This window comes from Sciurus vulgaris (assembly GCF_902686455.1).
Source record: "Sciurus vulgaris genome assembly, chromosome: 5".
NCBI lineage: Eukaryota > Metazoa > Chordata > Mammalia > Rodentia > Sciuridae > Sciurus > Sciurus vulgaris.
In genome coordinates, this window is record NC_136465.1 from 99653232 (window position 1) to 99678313 (window position 25082).

Here is a 25082-nt window from a genome sequence, read left to right on the forward strand (position 1 = left end):
GCAGGCTAGGCAAGTACTGTGCAACTGAGCTACATCCCTAGGCCATTCGGCATTAAGGGGGGAAATGTTTTAAACAGGTAGCATTAAAGAGAACTAACATCGAAGTGGAGATACTGAGTCGGCAAAGTGCAAATACACTTCTGAATCCCAGAACTAATGAAAAAGCAAGAAAAGTAACAGTGAGAAACATAGATATGTGTCTTGCTCTGGTTGTGCTTTGCCTGGTTTCAAAGCATTGTATATAAGTAGTTCTTGAAGTCCCAGCATTGAGTGAGTCACAGGAGTAAGTAGATGAAGAAGGAAAAGAGGTGTGGAGGAGTTCTGGGGGGCAGTAGCGCTTCTGGGTAGGCAGAGAAAGGCCATGCGGTGAAAGGGCCAGAGAAGCATGGTCAGAGCCATGAGAAGGATCAGGAGAGGAGTCTGTGGAAACAACACTGGAAGCGTTCAAGAACCAGAGAGACCCTGCAGGGGCCTAGTAAGCTGGGGCCTGGGAAGCACCAGGTGGGGAGATTTTCCAGGAATTGTCACTGGGCAGCTCTAATACCACCTGGGAGGAGAGAGGCTGGACCACAAGGCTCACTGCTCCAGAAATATTTTGGAGTCAAAGTAGGAATAAATTTCCAAAAGCCAGCTTTGAAGTAAGATAGAAGAAGCTTACTTGTTTCAAAGTTTCTGTCTCCGAGTAGTTCTGGAAGGAGGAAGGCTTTTAAAAGGGGGAAGGGGCACTTTAGGACAAAAGACAGGAATTTCACAGGTTTAGTTTTCTTCAGAGCCCCTGGAAGTGGAACCTCTTATTACATCAAAAGGAGCCAAGGAAGCTGGGCCTAGTGGGCATGCCTGAATCCCAGTGATTCAAGAGGCCGAGGCAGGAGGATCATAAATTTGAGGCCAGACTCAGCAACTTAGCAAGCCCTTAAGCAACTCAGTGATACCCTGTCTCAAAATAAAAAAGAGCTGAAGATGTGACTCAGTGGTAAAGCACTCCTGGATTTAATCCCTAGTACCACACACACACACACACACACACACACACACACACACACACACACAAACACATACAGAGAACAAAAACAAAAGGAGACAGTTCTGCCTGGAGCTAGCATTTGTTATTTTCCTAATTTGGGAGTGGTATGAATTCAGTATTCAGAGCAGAGAACTCTAATACATCCTCAGGTCTTCATTTCACTGAAAGATCCATGGGCTGCTGTTTTCCCCTTAACCACCATTTGGGATATTTGGTTAATTGTCAGATGGTTAAACTTCTTCCTTCTTGGTAGTCGAGGTTTAGTAAGAAGAATTTCTATGTATTTAAGGTTGCACAATCTATGACTAAAATCATCTGAGTTGGCTTCGGGGCCAGGCCATCCTCCAAGCTCTGGTGAAGAGCTGGGCTTGTGACATTTGTTCTTTCAGAAGCCTTGGATCAAGGAGAAGGGCCTGGCTTTGAGTACGTGATGTTCTGTGATGACACCGAGAAAAGAATGGTTTGCTTGTTTCCGGGAGGTCCTCACCTGCTTTCCCCCACAGGGGTGCCATCGTGACCATGACTGTTGCTGTTATTGGTGTGCGTTCGATTGTGGCCAGGGCGATTGTCATGATGCCAGGCTCGGCAGCACTTTTTTTTTTGGTGGTGGTGCTGGGGAGTGAGCTCTGGGCTCCACCTAGCCCTTCTTATTTTTTATTTTGAGCAGGGTTTTACTGAGTTGCTGAGGCTGAACTTGAACTTGTGAAAAAGTTTAAAAGAACTATCCCTCTTTGTTCTCTTGTGATCAATAGCCAACTTGATAAAGTCCAAGGAAGGAACCTTCATTTCCTTTTAATATTTGAAGTATTTATGAAAAAAACTCTATACCAAGACCAAACTTATTTTTAAAGTTGAATCCTGCTAAAAGTTTGATGTAAAATTGCTTCTAGTGAATTCCACACCATTCTATACAATTGCTTCTAGTGAATTCCACACCATTCTATACAATTGCTTCTAGTGATTTCCACACCATTCTATTCAAGTGCTTCCAGTGAATTCCACATCATTCTTTCAAGTTTCCCCCTCCTCTGGAAGAAGCACTTGTCCTCAGTCCTGCGTCACTCACCTGCTGACTCTCCAAGGGGGATGCTTGCTAATTCCAGCCTTCCAAACAGGAATGCAACCCCAGGAGCTAACTATCCCTGTCTCAGCTTTCTAACACAGAAACTCACTTGTGAGAATGTCAGCTACTCTGTCTCTCCTTTGGATGAGTCTGGTTCTCCTGAGATTGTGATGGGCACATTAAACTTATACACATCTGCCCTACTGCAGCCTGAAGGAAAATTTTTCATCAAAATTTGGAAATGCTAGAAAACCAATTGAAAGGATAAATATGAAAAAACAATTATTCAAATTCATGATTAATCTCACTGTTCATCTTTTTTTTTTTTTAAACATTGGCTTCAAGGCTTCTTTAGGTTCTTTATGTTTATACTTTTGAATTTTGAAAAGTTTTTGTACGTTTTCTAGAAGCATGAAAAAGTATGCAGTAAGTTGGTTCATGTGGGCATTAAGTGCATTTTCTGATGGTGAAGTGTCTTTAATGAACTTGGAAGTAAGGAATAATGGGTTGGAGTAGAGAGGGAAGCTCTTCAAGAGGCAGAATGGCTCCAGGTCATATAGCTTGGACAGTAACCTTAAGAAAGATAGTAGTATCTATGTCAAGACTGTAGCAGTCAAGCTACAGATGAGTGTAGCCACACTCGTCTGTAATCCCAGGTACACGGGAGGCTGAGACAGGAGGATTGCAAGTTCACAGCCAGCCTGAACAACTTAGCGAGACCCTGTCTTAAAATAAAAAGGGCTGGGGATGTAGCCCAGTGATACAGTGCTTACATAGCATGTGTGAGGCCCTGGGTTCAAACCCCAGTGCTCAAGCAAGCAAGCAAACAAGCAAGCTAGCTATAATAAAAAGGCAGAGAAAAAAAAAGAGATCCTGAAAAGCATATGTTGGCCATTTCCAACCAAGTGCTGGGTACACTGCTGGGTCCCTGTAGTGGCCACTTGTGACAGGCCTGTGTTATGGAGATAGGCACTCTGGGTTTCAGGGCCTGGTGCAGTTACTTTTGAATCTGGCAGAGCTCCTGTTGATTTGGCCTCCGTGCTCCCCCAGCAGGTGCCTGGCAGCTGGCTTGCTGGAAAGCCTGCCTTTGAGGAGAGAATGTGATTTTCTCACTGTTGTCTTTTTCCGACCTCTTGGCAATCATATGGTTCTTGTAAAATAAATGTCTGCCCAGATTTTGTGCATCTATCCCTGTGGATTTAATTCACATGTAAGAGTATCTTTAAGCCTGAATGAGCCTGGAGTGGGTGAAGCTTCCCAGTCCATGGATCATGACCTGAGTCATATCAAATTCACTGCATGGTGCTTCTTGTTCAGGTCAGCTAGCAGGCAGGCAGGAAGGATCCTGCATGAACCCTCCATATGACCATGAGGCCTTCACTTAGGAATGTTTATAGATTGCAGATATTTTTCTAAAAATAATGAAATTTAATGTGGTAAGAAGTCAATAATTATAAAAGATGAAGCAGGGATTATCTAGTGAGCGACAAACACTGGTCATTTGTAAGCATTTCATATATGGTTCCCATACTGCACTGGATTTCCTTGGTCTCAACTTCATGGGATAAGCCGTTCATGTACAGCCTGGTCCCCTGAGGAAGGAATCATGATGCCCCTAAATCATGATGTATTAAATGTGTATCTTGTGTAATACTGGAGTTAGTTTTGGTCATTGATAAAGATTTTCTCTGTGGTTGATGGACTGGTATCTTATAAAGAATGGTATTAATACTGGTATATGTTCTTGTATATTGTACATAACTTACAACTTGTAAGAGGTTCTGTAAGTCAATCCGACCTTCCTTTTATATATTTCTATAAGCATTATAGGAGAAACTATTTTTCGTTATTTTTTAAAAATATTTTTTTAGATGTATATAGACCTTTATTTTATTCACTTATTTATATGTGGTGCTGAGTATTGAACCCAGTGCCCCGCACATGCTGGGCAAGCGCTCTACCACTGAGCTACAACCCCAGCCTATTTTTCTTTCTTTTTCTTTCCTTTTGTACCAGGTATTGAACCCAGGGGCACTTAACCATGGAGCCACATCCCCAGCCCTTTTTTTGGTGTTTTATTTAGAGATGGGGTCTCACTGAGTTGCTTAGGGCCTTGCTAAGTTGCTGAGGCTGGCTTTGAACTTGTGATCCTTCTGCCTCAGCCTCCTGAGCAGCTGGGATTACAGGCATGCACTATCATGCCTGGCATTGTGTTGCTAAATTTGTATGCTTTGCTGAATAAATATTACCAGGAAATGGACTGAAATGTAGAACAGTAAAGTTAGGGGCTTTAGATGTGCTAGGTGAACCAAGAAAAAGAAGATTGATATCAAAGTTAAAGAGATGCAGAACAAGAAGGAAGGCGAGACATTGACTTATCTGATGTGGGAGATTTCTGGTCATGAGATCCTAAGGTGAGAACATAACCAGTTTAGGATTCCCTAACCATGCTTGTCTTGTCCATTTGAACTGCTACAACAAAATACCTTATACTGGGTAATTTATAAGAAAAAAAATATATAATTCCCAGTTCTGGAGGCTGGGAGTCCAAGATCAAGTCACCAACGGGATCAATATCTAATAAGGGCTCTCTGTTTCCAAGGTGGCATTTTCTTGTGTGCTCACTTGGTTGAAGGGAGTGAACTGCCTCCCTCAACACCTTTTTGTAAGGGTGCTCGTCCCAATCAAGAGGGCAGAGCCCTGTTGACCCAGTTACCTTCTAATGCTATCACACCTCTTAACTGGAAGTAGTAGCTTCCAATCTAACATTTTTGGAGGGACATGAACATTCAGACAATAGCAGTACTTATTTTCTGACTTTTCTGAAGGTTTTATCTAGAGAAGTAAGGGGGGGAAAAAAAAAGCATGTATTTGTCTCCCTGACCGTGAGAACTTAAACTGGGCTTTCTTTGTACAAACAGAAGATCCTGTGAGATCTAGGAGATGCCTCATCAATTCTAGAGGCAAGTGGATGAAGGTGGAGATTAAAAGAATTGGGCTTGGGGCCTGAACAGAGAGTGATCTTCTGAAGCGACACTTAGGTGGGAGGTTTCTCTTTATCTGTTCGGATGCACTCCTTTTTGACTTCCACGAATTCACATAGTTGCTCTGCTGTGCTGTAGGCTGGATGTTTCCAGGGCTGCTGTGTTGCACAGCTTTGGGGAGTAGCGAAGGGAATGGTATCCGTGTGGTTACACAGTGCAGATATGCACGGCCTCACACAGGACCCTGGGTTGGCCATGACAGTGTGGGATGGTCTGATATCTCACTCTGGTCCCTTACACCATAGATGAGAATATGCAGGCTGTCATTAAGAGACAGTCTAAAGGAGAGAACCCCTTCCATAGTGAAGAAGACATGCAAGACCCCTGGCAAATCCATTGACCCTTCTGCTGAACATTTCCCTGTTGTTTTCACCATAGCTCTTCTGTGTAACCTTGATAGAACCGTACCATGCTTCTCGGCAATTCTGGTAAGTTTTTGTGTTTCAGCCAGCCTTTGAGGAAAAAAAATAGGATCTACTGGCTTATATTCTTGAGTGTAGGTATTGAAACAGATGGTGGTGGGGTTTTTGGAAGGATGGTAGCAGACGTCGTTTCCTGAGGATGTGACTTCCTTGATGTCAAAGAGTACTGAGATTTATGTGATGGAAATTTCTGCACAAAGCAGGAGACAGTGTAGCATGTCCTCAGCAGGTTCCCTGCTCTCCTGGAGTCCTTCACATAGAGCTGCAGCTGCTGCTGATGGAGCCTGCACAGATTCCACCAGGGACAGTCGCTTGCCTCCTTTCTGCCTGTGCCCTCACACCCCTTCTGACTGTTCTGGAGCCTCTGGCTGTTTGCCGGCTTCCTCAGCAGGTGCAGCTCATTAACTGCTTGTATACAATATGATTATTGGATTATGGTACAGCTTTGCCTAAATCACTTACATCATTCATTCTTATTAATTTGGAGACATGCACACATCAACCCAAGCACAGTAAATTGCACAATATTTATTGCAAAGCTAGATGGGTTGAAGGTCATGTTGAAGGCATCTCTAGGCTTCTAACTCTATATGATGATTAGTTCATATTGGGGGATGACCAAACAAACTTGATCATATCCTCCTCTGGGAGTTTGTGAGACACAGAGAGATAGGACTAGAAATGCCAGGGGTGGTAGCAGGGACAGCAGAAGGGAGAGCCAGCAAAGCAACTGAGTCACAGCATCCTGAGTCACTGGTGATCCAGGTAGATCTGATGTTGGCTGACATCCTTACTTCTGCCTGCATGTCTCCTTCCATTCCTGCCTCTGGTTAGCTTTTTTCTCCTCCCCTGTGGCCCTGGTGGAAGATGGATGGTCCACAGTCCTGAGCACTGCATGTCTTTAGTTTCAGTAGTCAGCAGAGACTAGCATTTTTAAATTCCAGTTCCAGCTGCCAGGGAGAGAAGAATTGATGAACCCTTCTGGATTAGGTGTTTGCTGGCAACCCATTCTCCTATAACCAGGGAGAAAGATTTGTGTGTATAAACATGGTTGCCAGATACAATCCTGGAGTTGGGGGAAGATTTGAGCAATGTTAGAATATGTTTTCCTGTTGATGGAGTTATTTTGGTTGGCATCTCATAACTTATTTTTCTTTTAAAGAAATAGGACCTAATTAGTATAGTAATAATAAAGGCAGAGAAATACACAGCCATGTAGGTTAGATTTGTCTAGTTTTGTTTTGCAGTGCTGGGGATTAAACCAGGAACTGGCACATGCTATGCAAGATCTGTACCATTGAGTCACGCCCTCAGCCCCTGTAATGGTTAGATCTGATCCCTCACCCAGCACCTGGGTCTGAGAGAGGATTGCTCAGTTGCATTCTAGGAATGTCAGTAGTAAAACTGCTCTTAGTGAGTCACCCAGGCCTGCCACTCAATTAAGATGTTTATCACATTGCTAGTGCTGGATATCAGGAAGTAGAACCAAAGTTGACCCAACTCTAGATTTTTGGATGACTTTCTCCAGGACAAAGAACTTTATTTTAGTCAGTAATATTTTTCCCAATGCTGAATGTTCTGGACCTAATGTTACTTCGTCTCTGGGCTTCCATGACACTCTCTTCTGTTCTTCCAAGATTTCCTAGTTCCTTTATCTCCCTACTTTGTGAATTGGGGCTGAGGTTTTTGTTGGTCTCTGTTCTTCATTTTCACAAATTCTTCCAATGTCTTGGTGCTGAGGAGGCCTGTATCTGGCCTGGACCTCTCCCATATCCATTTCTTTGTAGACTGAATTGTAATTCAGTTGGTGATTATGTTTACCATTAGTAACATTCCCATGCTTTTGTTAGTGTCAGCAAAATTCTTCCACTTAACCTAGGCCTCATTCAGTGAACTTACCTTTGACAGCTTCTCCTTCCTTGAGTCCCAGTTGAGTCCTGTTGAGTTTTTCTTTGTGGTGACTCTAGGAATAATTCTTTGTTTTCTCTTCCTATTGTCATGACTACAAACCATATTCTCAGTGGATCCTTCATTAATTTCTTTGGAGAGTTTTGCTTTTTAAAAAACCACTGACCCAGTGGTTTACAGCTAGAAATCACCAGAATTACATGCAAAATATTTTCAAAATATATATGCTCTGGGATCTATTGTATATAGAATATCTGGAGTGGCCTGAATCTTGAAAAATAAAAGCAAGTTCTGTTTAGAGCAATGCCTAGTGATTTTGATATGCCCTTGGTTAAAGATCCCATCTCTCTGGTCTTCCCTTTAGTTTATCTTACCTCACAACTATTTAGATCAGTTTTGTTTTTTTTTTGTTTTTTTTTTTTTTTTGCCCCTTTTTATTTTTTCTTTCTTTCTTTCTTCTTCTTCTTCTCCTCCTCCTTCCTTTACTTATTTATTTATTTTTTTAATGAGATGGGATCTCACTAAGTTGCCCAGGCCGGGCTTAGTGATCCATTCTTTAAATACTGTTTAAATCTTTCTTTTTGCCAGCAACCTCCTCATCTCCTCATGCCTGATGGGTCAAGCTCCTCAGTCTGGCCTGCCACCTCACCATTTCTCTATGTGAGAGCCCTGAACTCCTGGCAGCCGGTGTTTCTTTTATCTGCTACATTTGTGCTCATTCTTATGACTTTACTTTTTTTTTTTTTTTTTTTTTTTGCGCGGTGCTGGGGATTGAACCCAGGAGCCTTGTGTGTGCAAGGCAGGCACTCTACCAACTGAGCTATATCCCCAGCTCCCTTATGACTTTACTTGTTTCATTAAAGTAGTTCTTGAATGGAGGAACTTTGGATTATGTAGAGGGAAATGGAGGGGGGGGAGCAGGGGTATGAAAGATGGTGGAATGAGACAGACGTCATTACCCTGTGTACATGTATGATTATGAATGGTGTGAGTCTACATTGTGCACAACCATAGAAACGAAAAGTTATACCCCATTTGTGTACAATGAATCAAAAAAGTCTGTAAAAATAAAAAAAAAATAAAGTAGTTCTTCCTTAACTCCCTCAAGACCCCCTTCTCTATCAAACCAATGAAAATATAGCTCTTGCTGTCCCCCCCACAATTTCTTTGCTTTTATAATTTCTACTGCTTATATTATAACCCAGTACTTGATTATGAACTGTTTTGTATCAATGAAATTTTTTTTTTTTTTTTTTAATTGAGGTAGATTTTCAGTTTCCTAAGAACAGAAAAGTCTTTGGTATCCTGCATATACTGTAGCATAGCCTGGTATTCCAAATCAACTTAATCATACTATATTAGTAAGTAAATCAAGTTAAAAAGAGGAAAAAGTTCATTTTGGCTCATGGTTCTGGAGGTTTCAGTCCAGGATTGCTTAGCCCTGTTGCTTTTGGGCCTGTGGCCAGCCAGTACATTGTGGTGGGAGCATATGGTAGAGGAAGGTGCTTACTTCCTAGTGGCTGGCAAGTGAAAGAGAAAGCAGAAAGGGGCCAGGGGCTCCAGTATCCCCCTCAAGGGCACATTCCCAGTGACTGGATTTCCTTCCAATAGGCCCCACCTCCCTGTAGCACCAGGAGATGGGTCCACCATGGGCTTTTGAGAGACACTTATTCAATTCATGGCACACATACTAAGTAATATCTGTACTAATGGGTCGTTGATAAGCTTCCTATTGTATCTTATATCCAATTAAAAAGATCCCATTTCAGGCTTTCCTCTGATTCACAACATTTTACCCCACATTGTTTTTGCAATTAGGCAGAAAAATGAGCATCTGTGAAATCAACCTTTTTGCTTATCTTAGTCTCAAAGGCTGCTACGTTTTCATTAAGCTGTTTTTTTTTTTTTTTTTAAATCTAGTATCTGGAATGGCCTTTTTCCCAGTTAATCAGCATATTTTAAAATTTGTTTAATCCACAGTGCAGATAGGGCCTAAAAGCAAATGTGAACTAGGTCCACAGCTGTACCCCATCATCCACCAATGGTCTCATTGCATTGTTTCAAACGCACAAGCAATCATTTACACTCTTTATTACCCAGGGGCATTTCCAACTGTTACTGAGATGCATCCATCCCTGGAGTAACCATCTGTGAATAGTAGCACCATAAGGTACACTAAATCTAATTAATATGCAAAAGGAGACTTTCAGCTGTCCAGCTATGAAGATTAAAATTCAACTTCAGGCTGAGGGTTTTAGCTCTTTTTTACTTATTTATTTATTTAGTAAGCATCATATCTAGTTCAAGAACTCATTGCTTTAGGATTCTTAGAAGAGGGAAATACAGCCCTTTTCTTCATTGAGATTAGAACATCTAACAGTATCATCTTTAATGTTTATTGTAAAAAAATTAAACTGTTCAGAGAAAGCAAGTCCTTTCTAAATGCAAGGGGATTGTGATGTCGCTCTAGCATAGCAAAGCTGCATCCATTTCTCTTGTATGGACATTTGCTTGAACTCCCAAATCCCCAAGATACAGAAAAGAGAATGCCTTAGTTTAATAGTTTGGTGCATTAAAACAAAAGAAACAATATTGGGAACAGCTTTTGTTGATGTATTAAGATATATTCACTTATATTAAGTGGGTTTTATAACAAAGAATCTTTTTTTAAAATTTCTCTGCCTTTATTATCACACGCAATCCCCGAATCATTTAAATGATCTGCCTGGCAAGATGTCCTGAGCTTTACCAGTGACTCCCACCCATCTGGAAATATCTAGCTATGCTACAGACCAGCACATACTTCAGAAAGATGTTGGAGGGTGATTTATAAGTCTCTGTGGACAAATAACATCTTTAAATGTAGTGAGGCCTTGAAACAGCCCTGCTGTTGCTGCCCACTGAGAGGAACTGTTCTGAGGTCTACCCTGATGACTGGAGATAAAATAGTAGGTCCTGTCAGTCTGTGACAGAAGCAGACTATCAGACATTTGGAAAGAGACAACGGCAGACTTGGTCCTTTTTGCAATAAAATTGCACTTAAAAACGACTTCTCCTCCAGGGGTCTGTGTGCCGTACTAAGGCATGCTGCAGTTCTGGCAGTGGCCCGACAGCTCTCTGAATGCAGGACAAGGATGTCTGTGTGTGAAATGCCTGTGTTTGTCCTGCCTTTGCCAGGGAAGACACAGTGCCATATTCTTCGCTCCCCAGCATGGCTCGGCCCCCTTCTGGGATGAATTAATAAAGAGATGCAGCCAGGGCCGCCTTAGCTGGGGCTCTGGTTCCCAGCTATCAGACTGCTGAGATCTAAGGATGTACTTGCCATAATTGAAGGACTGTGCTGCAGACTTCTGTTGGCTCGAGATGGGGCACTCTGGGAGATCGTTGTGAAGAACATCCTGGGAGCTATTCAGACTAGACACAGAGATCATTTCCCCTAAATTTTCAATTTTTTGGTGTGTGTGTTCTGGGCTCCAAAAGTCTTTTCTAAAGCGCTGTTAACGACCTGTCGAGTTTACATTTTTCAGTGATATCATGATGATCTGCCTAAGCTTGTGAGGCATTACCTACCACAACAGGGGATGTGTGCATTGCAGAACACTGGTCACAGATCAACCAGGAAAACTGCTTGTGACACAGACCCAGAAGCAACCAAGGCTGCTTTTTTTATTCTTCATAGATTATTTGAGAATTACTTGTAGTCAAGCAAATTCTGGTCAGGGAAAATTCTGTGTTGTTTATATATGTACACATACACCTATGTATATGTTTATATGTGTATATATATTATGTATAGGTATCACATGTGCATATATATGTACAAACACATGAACATGTACATGTATACATATAAAATATACACACATAAATATGTATATATACACACATATATAGGTGTGTGTGGAGATACATTTTCTTTAGTGATGTGGTATGCAGAACTTTTTTTTTGAACTCGGGACACTTAATCACTGAGCCATATACTCAGCCCTATTTTGTATTTCGTTTAGAGACAGGGTCTCACTGAGTTGCTTAGTGCCTCATTTTTGCCGAGACTGACTTTGAACTTCTGATCCTCCTGCCTCAGCCTCTGGGATTACAGGTGTGCGCCACTGTGCCCAGCTTTCTCAGCTGTTTTTAAAAACTTTTACTTTGAGACAGGTTCTTGCTTGGTTACCAGGTTGGCCTCAAACTTCTGATCCTACTGCCTCAGTTTTCCAAGTAGCTGGGAATAAAGGCGTATGCCACCATGCCTGGCTATGTTTTTTCATGTATGAGCGGTGCTGTGTACTAATGTGTGTATGATTATCTCCTTAAGATTAGTACACACTTGACAGTATTTAAACATTAAAAACAGAAAATAAAAAATAAAAGCTCAGGAAATACTTAAATTTTAATTCTTAAACAGTTTCACAGAAAGAATGGTGCTATTTCATACTAAGTACATGCTACTGGCTCTTACAGAAATGACAATATTTACACACCAAGTAATGTTTTTGCTTTGTTTTGTTTCGAGGATCAAACTTATGGCCTTCTGCATGCTAGGTCTGCACTCTACCACGGAGCTACATCTATAGCCCAAGAAGTATTTTTGTAGATAAGCAAATTGTCTGACTTGCACATGATGTTTCACAATTAGTGAGTCATTTAATTCTCACAGTTATGGTTAACTGCTATGTTTATGTTAACAAAGTTATAAGTAATTATAAGTAATTTGCCCAAGCAACACAGCCAGCAAAGAGGTGGGGATAGGACCCAGAATCTCAGACCTCAAATACTGTTAATCTTTTTTTACAACTTTAAAATTTTATTTGTTCTGATTAGTTGTACATGACAGTAGAATGCATTTATATATTTTGATAGATCACACATAAATAGAGTGTAATCTCTCATTTTTCTGATTATACATGTTGCAGGATCACACTGGTCACGCAGTCATATATGTACATGAGGTAATAATGTCTGTTTCACTCTACTAACATTCCTACCCCCATACCCCTTACCCTCCCTTCAGTCCCCTCTACCTAATATAAAGTAACTCTATTCTATTCTTCCCTACCCCTACCCCCCCCCACCTTATTGTGCATTAACATCTGCATATCAGAGAAAACATTGGGCCTTTGGTTTTTTGGGTTCAGCTTATTTCACTTACCATGATATTCTCTAAGTCCATCCATTTACCTACAAATGCCAGAAATTTCATTCTTTAAAGCTGAGTAATATTCCATTGTGTGTGTATGTGTGTGAGTGTGTGTGTGTTTGTGTGTGTATATACATACATACCACGTTTTCTTTATCCATTCATCTGTTGAAGGGCATCTAGATTGGTTCCACAGTTTAGCTGTTGTGAATTGAGCTGCCGTAAACACTGATGTGACTGTGTCACTGTAGTATGTTGATGTTAAGTCCTTTGGGTATAAACCAAGATACTGTCATCTTTTATTAGTATTACATTATAAATAAAAAGAGGTGGTAGACTCTAGTTTAGACTTTTAAATTATTTATCTCCTAAATAGTTTACATTGTGTGGCATCGTTCAGTGTTTAAAAGAACGACTTCTTAAAAATGTATGAATTTAAGTTCTGGATCTGTTATTTGCTAAGCTGTGCGAACTTGGACTAATTACTTAACATCTCTGTGCCTCGGTTTTCCCATTTGTAAACTATGTATGTTAATAATACATACCACCTTCAAAGAGACTTACATTATTTATCTGTCTGTGTACACAAATGTATACATAATTTTCCTTCCTACTCTCTTGAAATATATAATAGGATGTGTATCAACACACACACACACACACTGGAGGGAGGACATTTGGCAATGTTAGGAGACAGTTTTGTTGTCACAGTCGAGGACTGTCATTGGCATCTAGCGTGTAGAGGCCCAGGGTGCTGCTGAATGTCCTGCAATGCACAGGACAGCCCTCCCCAAAGCAGAGAATCACCTGGCTTAATAACTGCATAGTGCTGAGATTGATTATCCCTGGATTAGTATGAGCCAATTACTGTCAATGTGAATATGTGTCTGTGTGTATGTAGACTAAGGTCTGTGTATCACATACACACAGCAGAGACACAGAGAAACCAAGAGATATATACTAACAGTAAATATAAAACAATTTGAACTGTTGTCTGGAATATGATTATTGGAATCCATGGTAGTTATGCTTACTTATTTTTCTAAATCAAAGGTCTGATTTCCATAGGGTTACATAAAGCACAAGTGGACAATAAATGGCACATGTTTTGAAAGTATTGGAAATTGATTCAGCACATGGAATTCTTTAGCAATAACTCTTGCTTATTGTAATTGAATCCAGAGTTTTATTTTCAGAGCTAGGCACCTGATCCTTGCCTCTCTGCATTGATTTGCTTTCACTTTTATACATAGGCTTTTTCATAGGCTCCTTTACATAAAGACCCTAGTGTTAATGCAGGACCCTGACCTTCTCTTGAAGGGATGAAACGTGGCAGGAGCACCTACAGGAATATTGTTATCATTATTTTTTGGTAGTTTGAATTTAGATTAGCAGACCACTCCTATATATTTTGGAGGCCTGAGGCAAGAGGCCCCAACCTCTGTCTAAATATTAAAAGTGTTCCATTAAGGCGACCCCTCCCCTTTCTGCTCCTTCTGGAAGCAACAAGATTTCCCCCCTGGGCTGGTACCACGGGCTATCTGACCCCACATCTTGCCACCATTCCTTTAAAACTTAGCACCCCAGCTCCTTTCCTAGGTATTGCAAATGTATAATGATTTAACAGCCTTATGGATTAAAATATGTTTTGGGATAGGGTACTTTCCCCATTTAATATCTGGGAAAATATTTTTTAGAATACAATACTGTTAGTGGGTTTGTAAGTTGGAGCTGTACCTGCTCAGCTACAATGGGGGACCGACTATGATCTGGGATCACTAGGACCCTCAGAACTTCAGAGGAGGCCAGTGCCTTTAATTCAATAAGTCATATATCACACAGTACATTTAATTTTAACTTCACTATTAATTATTGAGCACCTTCCTGTAGGCTAACAGTTGGAGTAGTTAAAGTGTGGGGCTTTGGAATTAGTCTGCCTGGTTTTCGATGCCAACACCCTTACTCCTTACTAGTATGTGACCTTGGACAAATTACTTAACTTATCCATGACTTAGTTTCCCTATTGTGCTGTTAAATCGTTATACATTTGCAATACCTAGGAAAGGAGTTGGGCTTACCAGTTCCTGGCATACAGTCTAGCTGCCAGGATGTGTAGGCAATGATGTGTATTTTTTGAGAAGCCTGGTGAGAGAGTAGGGGGACACAATTTGCTATTTAGGCAAACTGACACCAAAAAATGACTCCTTCCAAGGAAGAAAAAGAAGAAAGCTGTAAAGAGCAGAGCGGTATAGAGCTGCTTAACAGACATGGTCAGGCTGCACCTCCCAGTAGCCCTTTCGTGTATCTCTGTAGCATCAGGTTCAATCACTGTGTCCTCCCAGTCCTGCTCCAGCCAGAGTTGTCCTTCATGTGTCAGCACAGCACCAACCACAGGACTCTAAAGGCCTGTCGTGTCGAGGCCTGTGCAGGGTGCGTGCGTCCACCAGCAGGTGGGATTTGGTAACTGCCATGCTGCAGGACTTGCTGTGCCTCCAGCATTCCTGGGCATTGTGTCTCCAAGCCAAAGTCTCCACTTAACTGTCCCCTGGAAGGGGTCTCTGACTTGGATCCTGCCTGTTTCTCTGCTGCTTTCCAGAGAGGAAAGAGAGCACTTATTTTCCATCTGTAGTTGAGTTTCTCCTGTAGGAAAAACCAAAAAAGCCGTCTGCTTTGGACATGCAGCCTCCTTGTTTAGGATGGGTTGGACCTGAGAGCGGGGGGTTCGAATCCAGGCTCCCCCATTTCCTAGTTGAGTCAGTCTTGGCAAGTATTTTGTTCTCTGAGCCTCAGATTTCTTACCCACAATAATGTCCCATTGTTATGAGTTTATATAACATGTGGGGTCCGACGCATGCTTAGCATGTGCTTTAATCTTGCTCATACTTCATACTCAACACACGGTAGCTACTGTCCCTCCCACAGCCATGTCCCAGATGCTGGCTTAGCGCACTCTGGGATCATCCCCTTCTGGAACCAAGCCCACCTTTACCAGACAGCTTTGCCTGATCCCTCACAGAGGAGCCCACAGTGAGGAGGCTCTCCCCCGGTTTGCCCTCCTCTCCACTTTAGATAAGATTTTATAATTCCCCATGTTGTTATGAAGTATTTTATTTTTAAAAAGCTAAGCTAACTGTAATAATCCATTGTATACTTTAGAAATATTTCCATAAATATTGTTACAGTGAAAGTAACCATTCTTAGAAAGGCAGTGTTCGTCTTAAATAGAAGTGCCTCATTAAAAAAAATATGGAATATCAGGAAGAAAGCAAATATTTCAATATTAAGTTTGGGTAACAGAGCTTACTAAAATTACTTTTAATTTTTGTAATCTGGTATGGAAACCTAAATCATCTTGAAATAGTGTTGTCATTTGATATTGCTTTTGTGTTTCAGAGTCATTTGTTCATGCAACAATTTAGGGTTTGTTAGGTATAAGGTACTGAGGTAGGTAGAGACTCCTGTTAATGTTGAAACATATTTATGTATTATTTAATTTCAGATATCTTATACACACATATATTCATCTATGTGCTTTTCTTTTTCTCCTCCTATTAAAAGTTAAAACAAATGAAAGTAGGTAAAATTTCAATTGTACTTAAGCTCTGAGTTTGCTTTTTTCGTTTGTTTGTTTTTTGGTGCCAGGGATTGAACTTCAGGGCACTCTACCACTGAGCCACATCCCCAGCCCTATTTTGTATTTTATTTAGAGACAGTCTCACCGAGTTGCTTAACACCTCACTGTTGCTGAGGCTGGCTTTGAATTCACAATCCTCCTGCCTCAGCCTCCTGAGCTGCTGGGATTATAGACTGAGTTTGCTTTTATTTGCAGCCAAGACTATAATATAACTTTATAAATTTCTAACATTTTTTAAAGCATTTTTACAGACTAGGTTAACTGGCTCTGTGAACAATACCCTTATCATCTGTCTGGAAGCTGTAATGACACAATCATAATATCTGTTACTGCCCATAATCAGATTTAAAAAAAAAGATTTAAATGTCATGATGTCTACAGACTCACCTGAGCCCAGTCTTTAACATGAGTTTCTGAGCTCCCCATGGGGTAAAAGATCTGGGCCTGAAAACTCCCTTTGCCAGTCTTGACCCATCATAATGCTGAGTAGTGATCCCTCCAAGCTGAGAGATGGCATGCTTTAAGAACAAATGAAGGGAGCTCACACTAGAAAGAACATTAGTGAAATCAATACGATTCAGCCAGAAACCCGGACTCCATTAGCGGTGTGTCAATATGACCAATTATTTTCCTCAACACTGATGTCATGATTGCCTTTCCCCACTTCATCTTTAGGAGGGAATAGTTTTGCTTACCGGAATTGTTGAATGGTAGCCATGGCCTGAGGAGTCTTCTTGGACGTTCTGTATTGTCATCATTATTGGTTTCTTTGATATCTGAATTCCTGACTGTAACTTGCCTTAGTTTGAGGGTTAAGATCGATCAGCTGGACTAAATGTTCAGTAAGTTATGAATTCTAGAAATTCCCGATGCTATCCACTGCCCAGGGTGAGATGAAAGCATGTGGATCTTTAAGAGTAACCAGAGTGTAAAGATAATCAGAGATTGGGTTTCTATAATTATTTTGTTAATTTCTGCTCCCTCAAGTAGGTCATAAGCTCCTTAAGTGCAGGGACTTAAGGATATTTTGTCACTGTATTCGCATCACCTTGTACAGTATAATTCCTGGTCAGTAAAGGGCTCTGGATAAGGTTTTTTTTTTTTTTTTTTTTTTTATGATCTTGTACCTTTTCATGAATTTGTGCTCACTTTTCTAAAGCTACCAGCTTTAGAACTGTACCACCACTACTGTAGCAAAAAGCCATGTCTTTTTTCTGTGGACAGTGTCCATAATGAGGACACTGCAAATAGTATTGCTGGTTCCAGAACCAGGCCAGGTCTGCTATGATGTATATTAGCTAGTGCTCCTCATTGTACCCATCACCACCCATGAACTGAGGGCACAGCATACAACCTCTGGCCGCACTGTCTTAGTGAAGTGACCATGATCATGCTTGATGGCAAAACCACCATACCTGTCTCACTCCCCATTTTTAATCCCTCAGGAGTGTGTGGTGGACTCTCAGAAACCACACTCAGAAACCTGGGTGCAGAGAAGTATGGAATATGCATTCTTAAAAAACATTTAGCCTGGGCTGGGGATGTAGCTCAGTTGGTAGAGTGCTTACCTCACAAGCACAAGGCCCTGGGTTCAATCCCCAGCACTGGAAGAAAAAAAAAAAAAAAAAAAAATTTAGCCTATGCTGGAAAGAAGGAGATCATTAGGAAGAAGTTGGGATAGATATCAAGCACCAATCTACTATATTTATTCTGCCTCCTTAAAAGTTTACATTCCATTGGCAGTCTTGGGAAGAAGGTGTTGTAGGTGAAGATTTTTCAGTGCCAACAATGATCTGACATGTATAAATGACAAGGAGTAGTGGTTACGAGTATGGGATCCAGTCATGCTATTTGATGTCAAATCCTCTTCTGCCTCTCTCTGAACTAATTTCCATATCTGTAAAATGGGCATAGTCTTTCTTCAGAATCTGACTGAGGAATAAATGAGAGATAGAATATAATATGCTTAGCAGAGTGCTTGGCAAGTGAACAAATCAATATGTGTTAGCTATTGTAATTCTAACCCTTCTTCACTTTTTAACTTTTTGTTTAGAAATGGAGACTCCTTAATTAAAAATAAAATCCGATCCAACACAGATACCCCAGGAAGTCACTTTCCCTGGCCCCGTCCAAGTGGCATAGGGGAGCACAGGGCTCTGCTCCATGATGTCCAGTCCCTTTCCTAGCATTGGAGATAAAGCTGGGCTCTGTGTGTACACCTGCATATTCCTAAAATTTCTCAGAGTCCTGTGGACAATGACTGAGAAGATGAACCAAGCAGAAACATGGTCTAGAATATTAAGATTACTAAGCTCTTCAAGAATCCAATCTTTATTTATATTTTTGTGTGGTGCTGGGGATTAAACCTGGGGCTGTGTGCATGCTAGGCAAATGTTCTACCACTGAGGTACACCCCAGATCAAGAATCCAATCTTCAAAAAAAATAGGAAAAAATTTGAAACTTCATAGTTTTAAATTCTAAATTTAATGTATTTATTTGGAAAAGAGCAGTTTGAAGTTTCATGAATGTTTCTTGTGAATGTAGAATTATGTAGTAGGGGTCTTGTCTTGAGAATTGTAATATTTTTATCTGCTTTTTATTGGCACTATACCTAAGCAACCCGAAATTGAGATTGATTTTCATCATAATAGATTTTAATATAAGTGTAACAAATTTGTTGTTTAATTCTTCCTCTTTTTATTCATTTTTGCAGTAATTGAGGGTTTATCATGTACACGGAGCTGAGGTGGGAAGATACTCCTATTTGAAATTGAATAATATAGATTCTTTCTGTAATAATATTTTTATTATAAATCAGTGCTCCATAGTAATAGAAGAATTAATGTGAATTCTTCTATTAAGATGAATAGAGACTTTAACAATAAGAAAGTGCATAGAAACTTCAAGTCACCCATAATCACAGAACTATACAGAGAGCTGTTGTTGACAGAATGATGTTTTTCTTCATTTCTTCCTGTATTTTTTACTTAAAAAAAAAATCATCAAATACTCATGTGTCCCTTTATAAATCCTAGCTTCCCTTCTGAGTTACAGTCATGAGACTAAGGTTCAACGGTGGTCGGGGAACAGTTCCTCACCAGTGCTGTTTCCAGGAGGAGGCAGCTCAGAGCCAGTGTGTTTGCTTTGTTCCTTTCTTTCCCTGTGAAAATGAACTTGGAGGTGGAATATTCAAGATGACACAGCTGTAAAATGGAGGAGGTCTCTCAGGCTACTTTCAAGTTTATCTGAGAGAACATGTTGAGTTAAATCATTGAGATTTAGAGACTCGTCTGTTGTAGCAGCTTCTGTTAATCATCCTGATAATTTGCAAAATTCATCTTGTTTACCAATGGTATCGATTTACTATTATACTTTTTTTAGTCTTTGTCATTTTAATGGCCATGCAATTACACCCCTATTCTCATTAGTGCACTTAATAGTCACTTCTTTCCACCATCTGAACAGAAGATAGGTCAGAATATATAGTATGAAAGTGAGAATAAAGGAAGTTTACCACCACAGCATCTGTCTTTGTCCCTTTTGTCTTTTTTATTGACATCAATCTAGTTAACAGTTTTAGACTGAGAAATTCTCACTGAATGGAAGAAAGTGAATGACCTGGGAGAATTCTCTGCTTTTAAATGGAACTTTATTGTGTTTGTTGTGAAGTCAATTAGTATAATTAGAGAAAGCCACATACAACTTGTCCCTGTGTTTCTTTTTCTTAGTAGTGAGGGTCAGAGGGGAGTGTTACAGCCTGGATTCAGAAATTCTTTCAGTAGTGCAGTGATAGTTAAAGAGAAAGATTGTTCTTCAAGGGCCTCAGAGGACAAAAGTGAATCCATTAACACTCTAGGAAACAATCTGACTATTGGGAGAAATTGGATTTTAGAAGGTCACAGGAGCATTTGCGTTCTTCATCAAAATTGTTTTAATTGAGCTCCGTAACAACTGTGTTCTGACAGTGTAGGTGAAATGGCATGTCTGGGGCTCTAGGGGTGTAATTAGCCCACACTGTCCTGCCTTTGCTGCAGCAAAGGGAAGCCTCTTGGGAAAGATCCAGAAGGGACCATCATTGAACAGAGTATTCCTTGAGAGTCTGAAGTTCATGGTAGAACCCAGAGGAACTGCAGTAAAGATAAATTAGGTTCATGAGGATTACATGCAATGAGCCAAAACACTAGAATGAGTGGAAGAGATGTTGAAAAGAGACCCGGGATTAACCTAAATTTGGTTGTATATGAATGTATTTGAGCGGATGTTCTGTAAAAATTCATTTGTCAAAAAGATTTGCATTAATGATAAGACCACCTCAGTCCTGCCTCAAACTAATTTACAACTTGGCTGATTGGAAGATATGCAGGACTCATCTGTTCAAAAGCACAGCACAATAAAAAACAATGAAGATACCTCAAAACAATAGGGATATACATACACGTAGACCTGTTTAGGAACCCTGAAGGGGCTCTTCATAAATGGCAAGTTGCAGATGATGTTAGTTGAGTTGTTTCTGTAAATTATGAAAAGGCCCATCTCAGTGAATGTACTATGTTAATATGACTATGAAGTCTCAAAAACTGTTAAGAGATTTTTATTAAACTGATATTTTTCCCCCTCCCTCCCCCAGGACATTTGGCAACGTTTAGAGACATTTTAGGTTGTCCTGAATGGGAAACACTACTGACCCCTAGTGGGTGGAGGCCAGGGATGCTGTTAAACATCAGAGGTTTCACAGGACAGTCCCACAAGGAATCAGCTGACTTCCTATAGTGCAGAGGCCAAAAACAAAACAAAACAAAACAAACAAACAAACAAACAAAAAAACCCAGGTGAAAATAACTAGGGAAGCTGTATTTAAATGAGAAAAGAAATAAAACTGGTAGAAAATAAAACTAGCAACGTTTGTTAAATCTCTACCAAGCACAGGGCCTGAGACAGATTAAAGAAAGGGTGTCTGCTTCACTGAGATTATAAGATCAGCAATCCTGGGTCCCAGTTTGGCATCCTGACTGAGGGCAAGTTCTAGACCCTTCTAAAGCCTCAGTTACCAAAACTGAGAATAAAAATAACAACAGTACCTCCCTTGTAGACTTAGGAATATCAAATAAGAAACAGAAATAAGTACATGTCATGATGCCTGACAATCTTTAAATGCCTGATTGGAAACTATACTCAGCATAGAAATAAAATGGAAAAGATGTACATCAAACTGTTTGTATTGTTTATCACAGACCCTTGATTGTATTTTAAATGTTTCTACCATAACGTGTATTACTTTTTTTTTTTTTTCGTACTGGGGATTGAACTCAGGGGCACTTGACCACTGAGCCACATCCCCAGCCCTATTTTGTATTTTATTTAGAGACAGGGTCTCACGGAGTTGCTTAGCACCTCGCCATTGCTGAGGCTGGCTTTGAACTCACAATCCTCCTGTCTCAGCCTCCTGAGCCACACCGTGCCTGGCACATGTATTACTTTTCTAATAAGAAAATGGTAAACATTTTATATCAATTCAAAAGGGAGCTGTGGATTTCATATCATCAATTCTAAATGTTCTGTTTTCCACAGTCAAGTTGAGGTTGTCCCCGTCACAAAATAATCAGATATTTCAGCCAATTCCTAATTCACGAATATGTGGAAAGCTGCATCTCTTTATCACTGGAAGGAAGTGAAAATAAGAAGTAAAATTGTTAATATTCTGAGATAGCAAAAGCAATGGAGTATTTACGATGGACTGGAGAATGGATTATGGATTTGGTTTTGGTGTAGTTATATATATTCGCGTTTTGTTTGGGCTTCAACATTATTTCTCTTTCTGTGGGCATGTAGCAATTACGTGCTTCAAGTTATTCTTACTTGACAGGGACTTATCTACTGCCAGCTTGTATGTGAATAAGGAAACCCAGAAGCACTGTTTTCTGTTGGTTAAAGCATAGACTCTGGAGCCAGGCTTTCCTGTGACAAATCCCAGCTGTATCACTCACTAGCTTTTTGACCTGGGGAAGTTTCTTTACTTCCTTGTGATTTAGTTTCTTTATCTTTGAAAAGAGAGTAATATGTCCTCAAAAGGAAGCTTGAAAGTTAAAAGGAGAAGGCATGGATATCATCCTTAAACAATGTCTGGTTCCCAACATACCTATTATTTGAAGGTTGAATTTTTTTTTAACCCATTGCAAAGAAAGACACAACATTAATTTTGATAAAACAAAAGTAATTTTGATAGACATTCTCCAATGTGTCAATAAGAAATATCAGACAGCTCTCTATTACTTAGTTCTATATTAATTAGATCGGTTTTATCAGATTGCATTCTATGGTTTATTCATATGCTGGGTACACCAGAAGATCATGGTGATTTAGATCTACCTACTAATGTATGACTGTGGCTTTTCCAAGTTGTAGTTCCTATCAAACACTTTCTTCACTTCTTACTGTTCCTCAAGGACTTGAGGGCTTCCCACGTGTGTTTCAGTTATGGAATAAAGTCTGAGAAAGTGTTACCAGGGTCTGAGGCCAGAGGCCCAGCTTTGAGGGGCCCAACATCAGGTCCAGCCACTTACTCCAAAAAACAACAAGTCTAATGGTGAAAAGCAGGAAAGGAACTTAAATCAACATAGCCAGTTGGAAAGATGAGTGAGATCTAGTGTCTCAGCCCTGTCTTCTGGGGGGTACTGACATGAGTTTTAGGTTTAAATGGAAGAATTGGGGCCACGGCAAAGGTTTGCATAATTAAGCAGTCTTGGTTGGACTGTGGTCTGGTTGATCATTATGTCAATTCTGGTCACACACAGTATTACAGAGGTCAAGGAAATGGCCACTGCTCAGGGGGCAATTTCCATTGCTTCACAGGAAATTTTCCATCAGATCTGTGATCCTGGAAGGGGATGCTTGCTCTCACTTAGGGGAGGCAGCTTCATCATGGGGTGATCTGCCTGTAAGCCTCACCGTTCCTGGAAGGTGTGGGCGATGATGGAAGACTTTGAGGTGCCACCACAGGGGTCTGGAACAGTGGAAAATCTGCTGAAAATACCTTAGCTACTCTTCTCCTGGTGTCTTCAGCCTTAAATGGGGAGGATGACCAGCTCTAGATGAATACTCCTTAAATCATTAACGTGCCCACGTGCAGAGCTGAGCAGGAATCTGGTCCTAAGTTTAAGGTAATAAAGGAAAGAGGTACAAAATGAAAGCAGGGATTCCAAGCTTGAGCCTGGGCATCCACAGGCCCAAGTGCAGAGTCTGTATTTTTATTTTTTTATTTATTTAATTTTATTTTTTGTGGTGCTGAGGTTTGAACCCAGGGCCTTGTGAACACAAGGCAAGCACTCTACCAACTGAGCTATATCCCCAGCCCTGTACTTTTATTTTTTATTTTATTTTATTTTTTAAAAATAATTTTTGGTTGTCAATGGATCTTTTTATTTTATTTATTTATATGTGATGCTGAGGATTGATCCCAGAGCCTCACACATGCCAGGCAAGCGCTCTACCACTGAGCCTGAGCCACAACTCCAGTCCCAGAGTCTGTACTTTTAGCAAAAGTCCCTCTTATAAAAGCACAATTCTTTAAGAAGTCAAGTATATAAAAAAGATCAAGGCAAAGTTGTATCTTTCCTTCCTTTCATTGTTTCCCCTCCCCAAAGCCTCAAAGGCTTCTGTGGCAGAGTTCAGAAGCCATTAACCTAGAAAATAAACTTTCAAATACTTAGGATAGATTCAACAATACAACAAATATTCATTGTGCCAAAATAATTTTTTTATTTGTTATTTTTAGTTCTACATGATAGTAGAATGTATTTTGACATATCCTATATACATGGAGTATAACTTCCCACCACAATTCTGTGGTACAGGTAGGTGGTGGAAGAGCCAGGTGTTTAGAGTTTCTTTTTTTCTGATGCAGTTTCCTGTTCCTTTCTTGTCTCGGTGAGATGTGGCAAATGAACCTTTCACTTGAAGGGCCTCAGTTCAGGACTGAGGAGCAAGGCGAGTGAGGGTCCAGGGGCAAAAGTGGAAGCTGGCTGCTCAGGGGTGGTTCTGTCTTGGGCTTTGAGGGAAGAGAATGGGAGGTTTGGAGGGGTTTTTGAGACTGAGGTGAGAACAGTTACCTGACATTGACTGACAGAAGCCAGTAAGTATAACACTGGTCAATTGCTGGCAATGTTTATGCTGAAAAATCTTCAGATCCGAACTGCCTGAGATGTTCAACAATGTAGAAACTACAGATATGAACCAAACTTTTAGTCAAGTCCTATGTGGATCCAAAATAGACTCCTGGGAAAAACCCCCACTTGTGCCCATCTGCTCTGAGGAGATAAAACAGCCTTGCCCTGGGTGTGACTCCTACTGAGGCTGTGAATTTCCATAGTGAAAGTGGGCTTAATGATTAATTCTGCCAACTTTAAGGATCTGGGCTTAATCAGCCTTCTAGGTTCTAATGGGGATTTTACCTGGAACTGTTAATTTTCTCATAAAATGTTGAACTGAGAAAATTATTTTTAAGAAAAATAATGTAAAAAATAATATTTACTCTGATACTTGGCACAATGAATATTTGTTGTATTGTTGAATCTATCCTAAGTATTTGAAAGTTTATTTTCTAGGTTAATGGCTTCTGAACTCTGCCACAGAAGCCTTTGAGGCTTTGGGGAGGGGAAACAATGAAAGGAAGGAAAGATACAACTTTGCCTTGATCTTTTTTATATACTTGACTTCTCTAGAAAGTTCTCTCTGAAGAAAAGTTTCCTTTTTCAACCACAGCGAAAACTTCTACTGACAAGTAACATTTGTGTATGTGTGGTGTGTGTGTGTGTGTGTGTGTGTGTGTGTGTGTGTGTGTGATGTGTGTGTGG

General features: G+C 40.4%; 1 protein-coding gene across 1 annotated transcript in view; it reads left to right on the plus strand.

The window, feature by feature from the left end:
- The window catches only part of BICD1 (BICD cargo adaptor 1), a 283341-nt gene that overhangs the window by 34750 nt on the left and 223509 nt on the right, over positions 1–25082 (plus strand).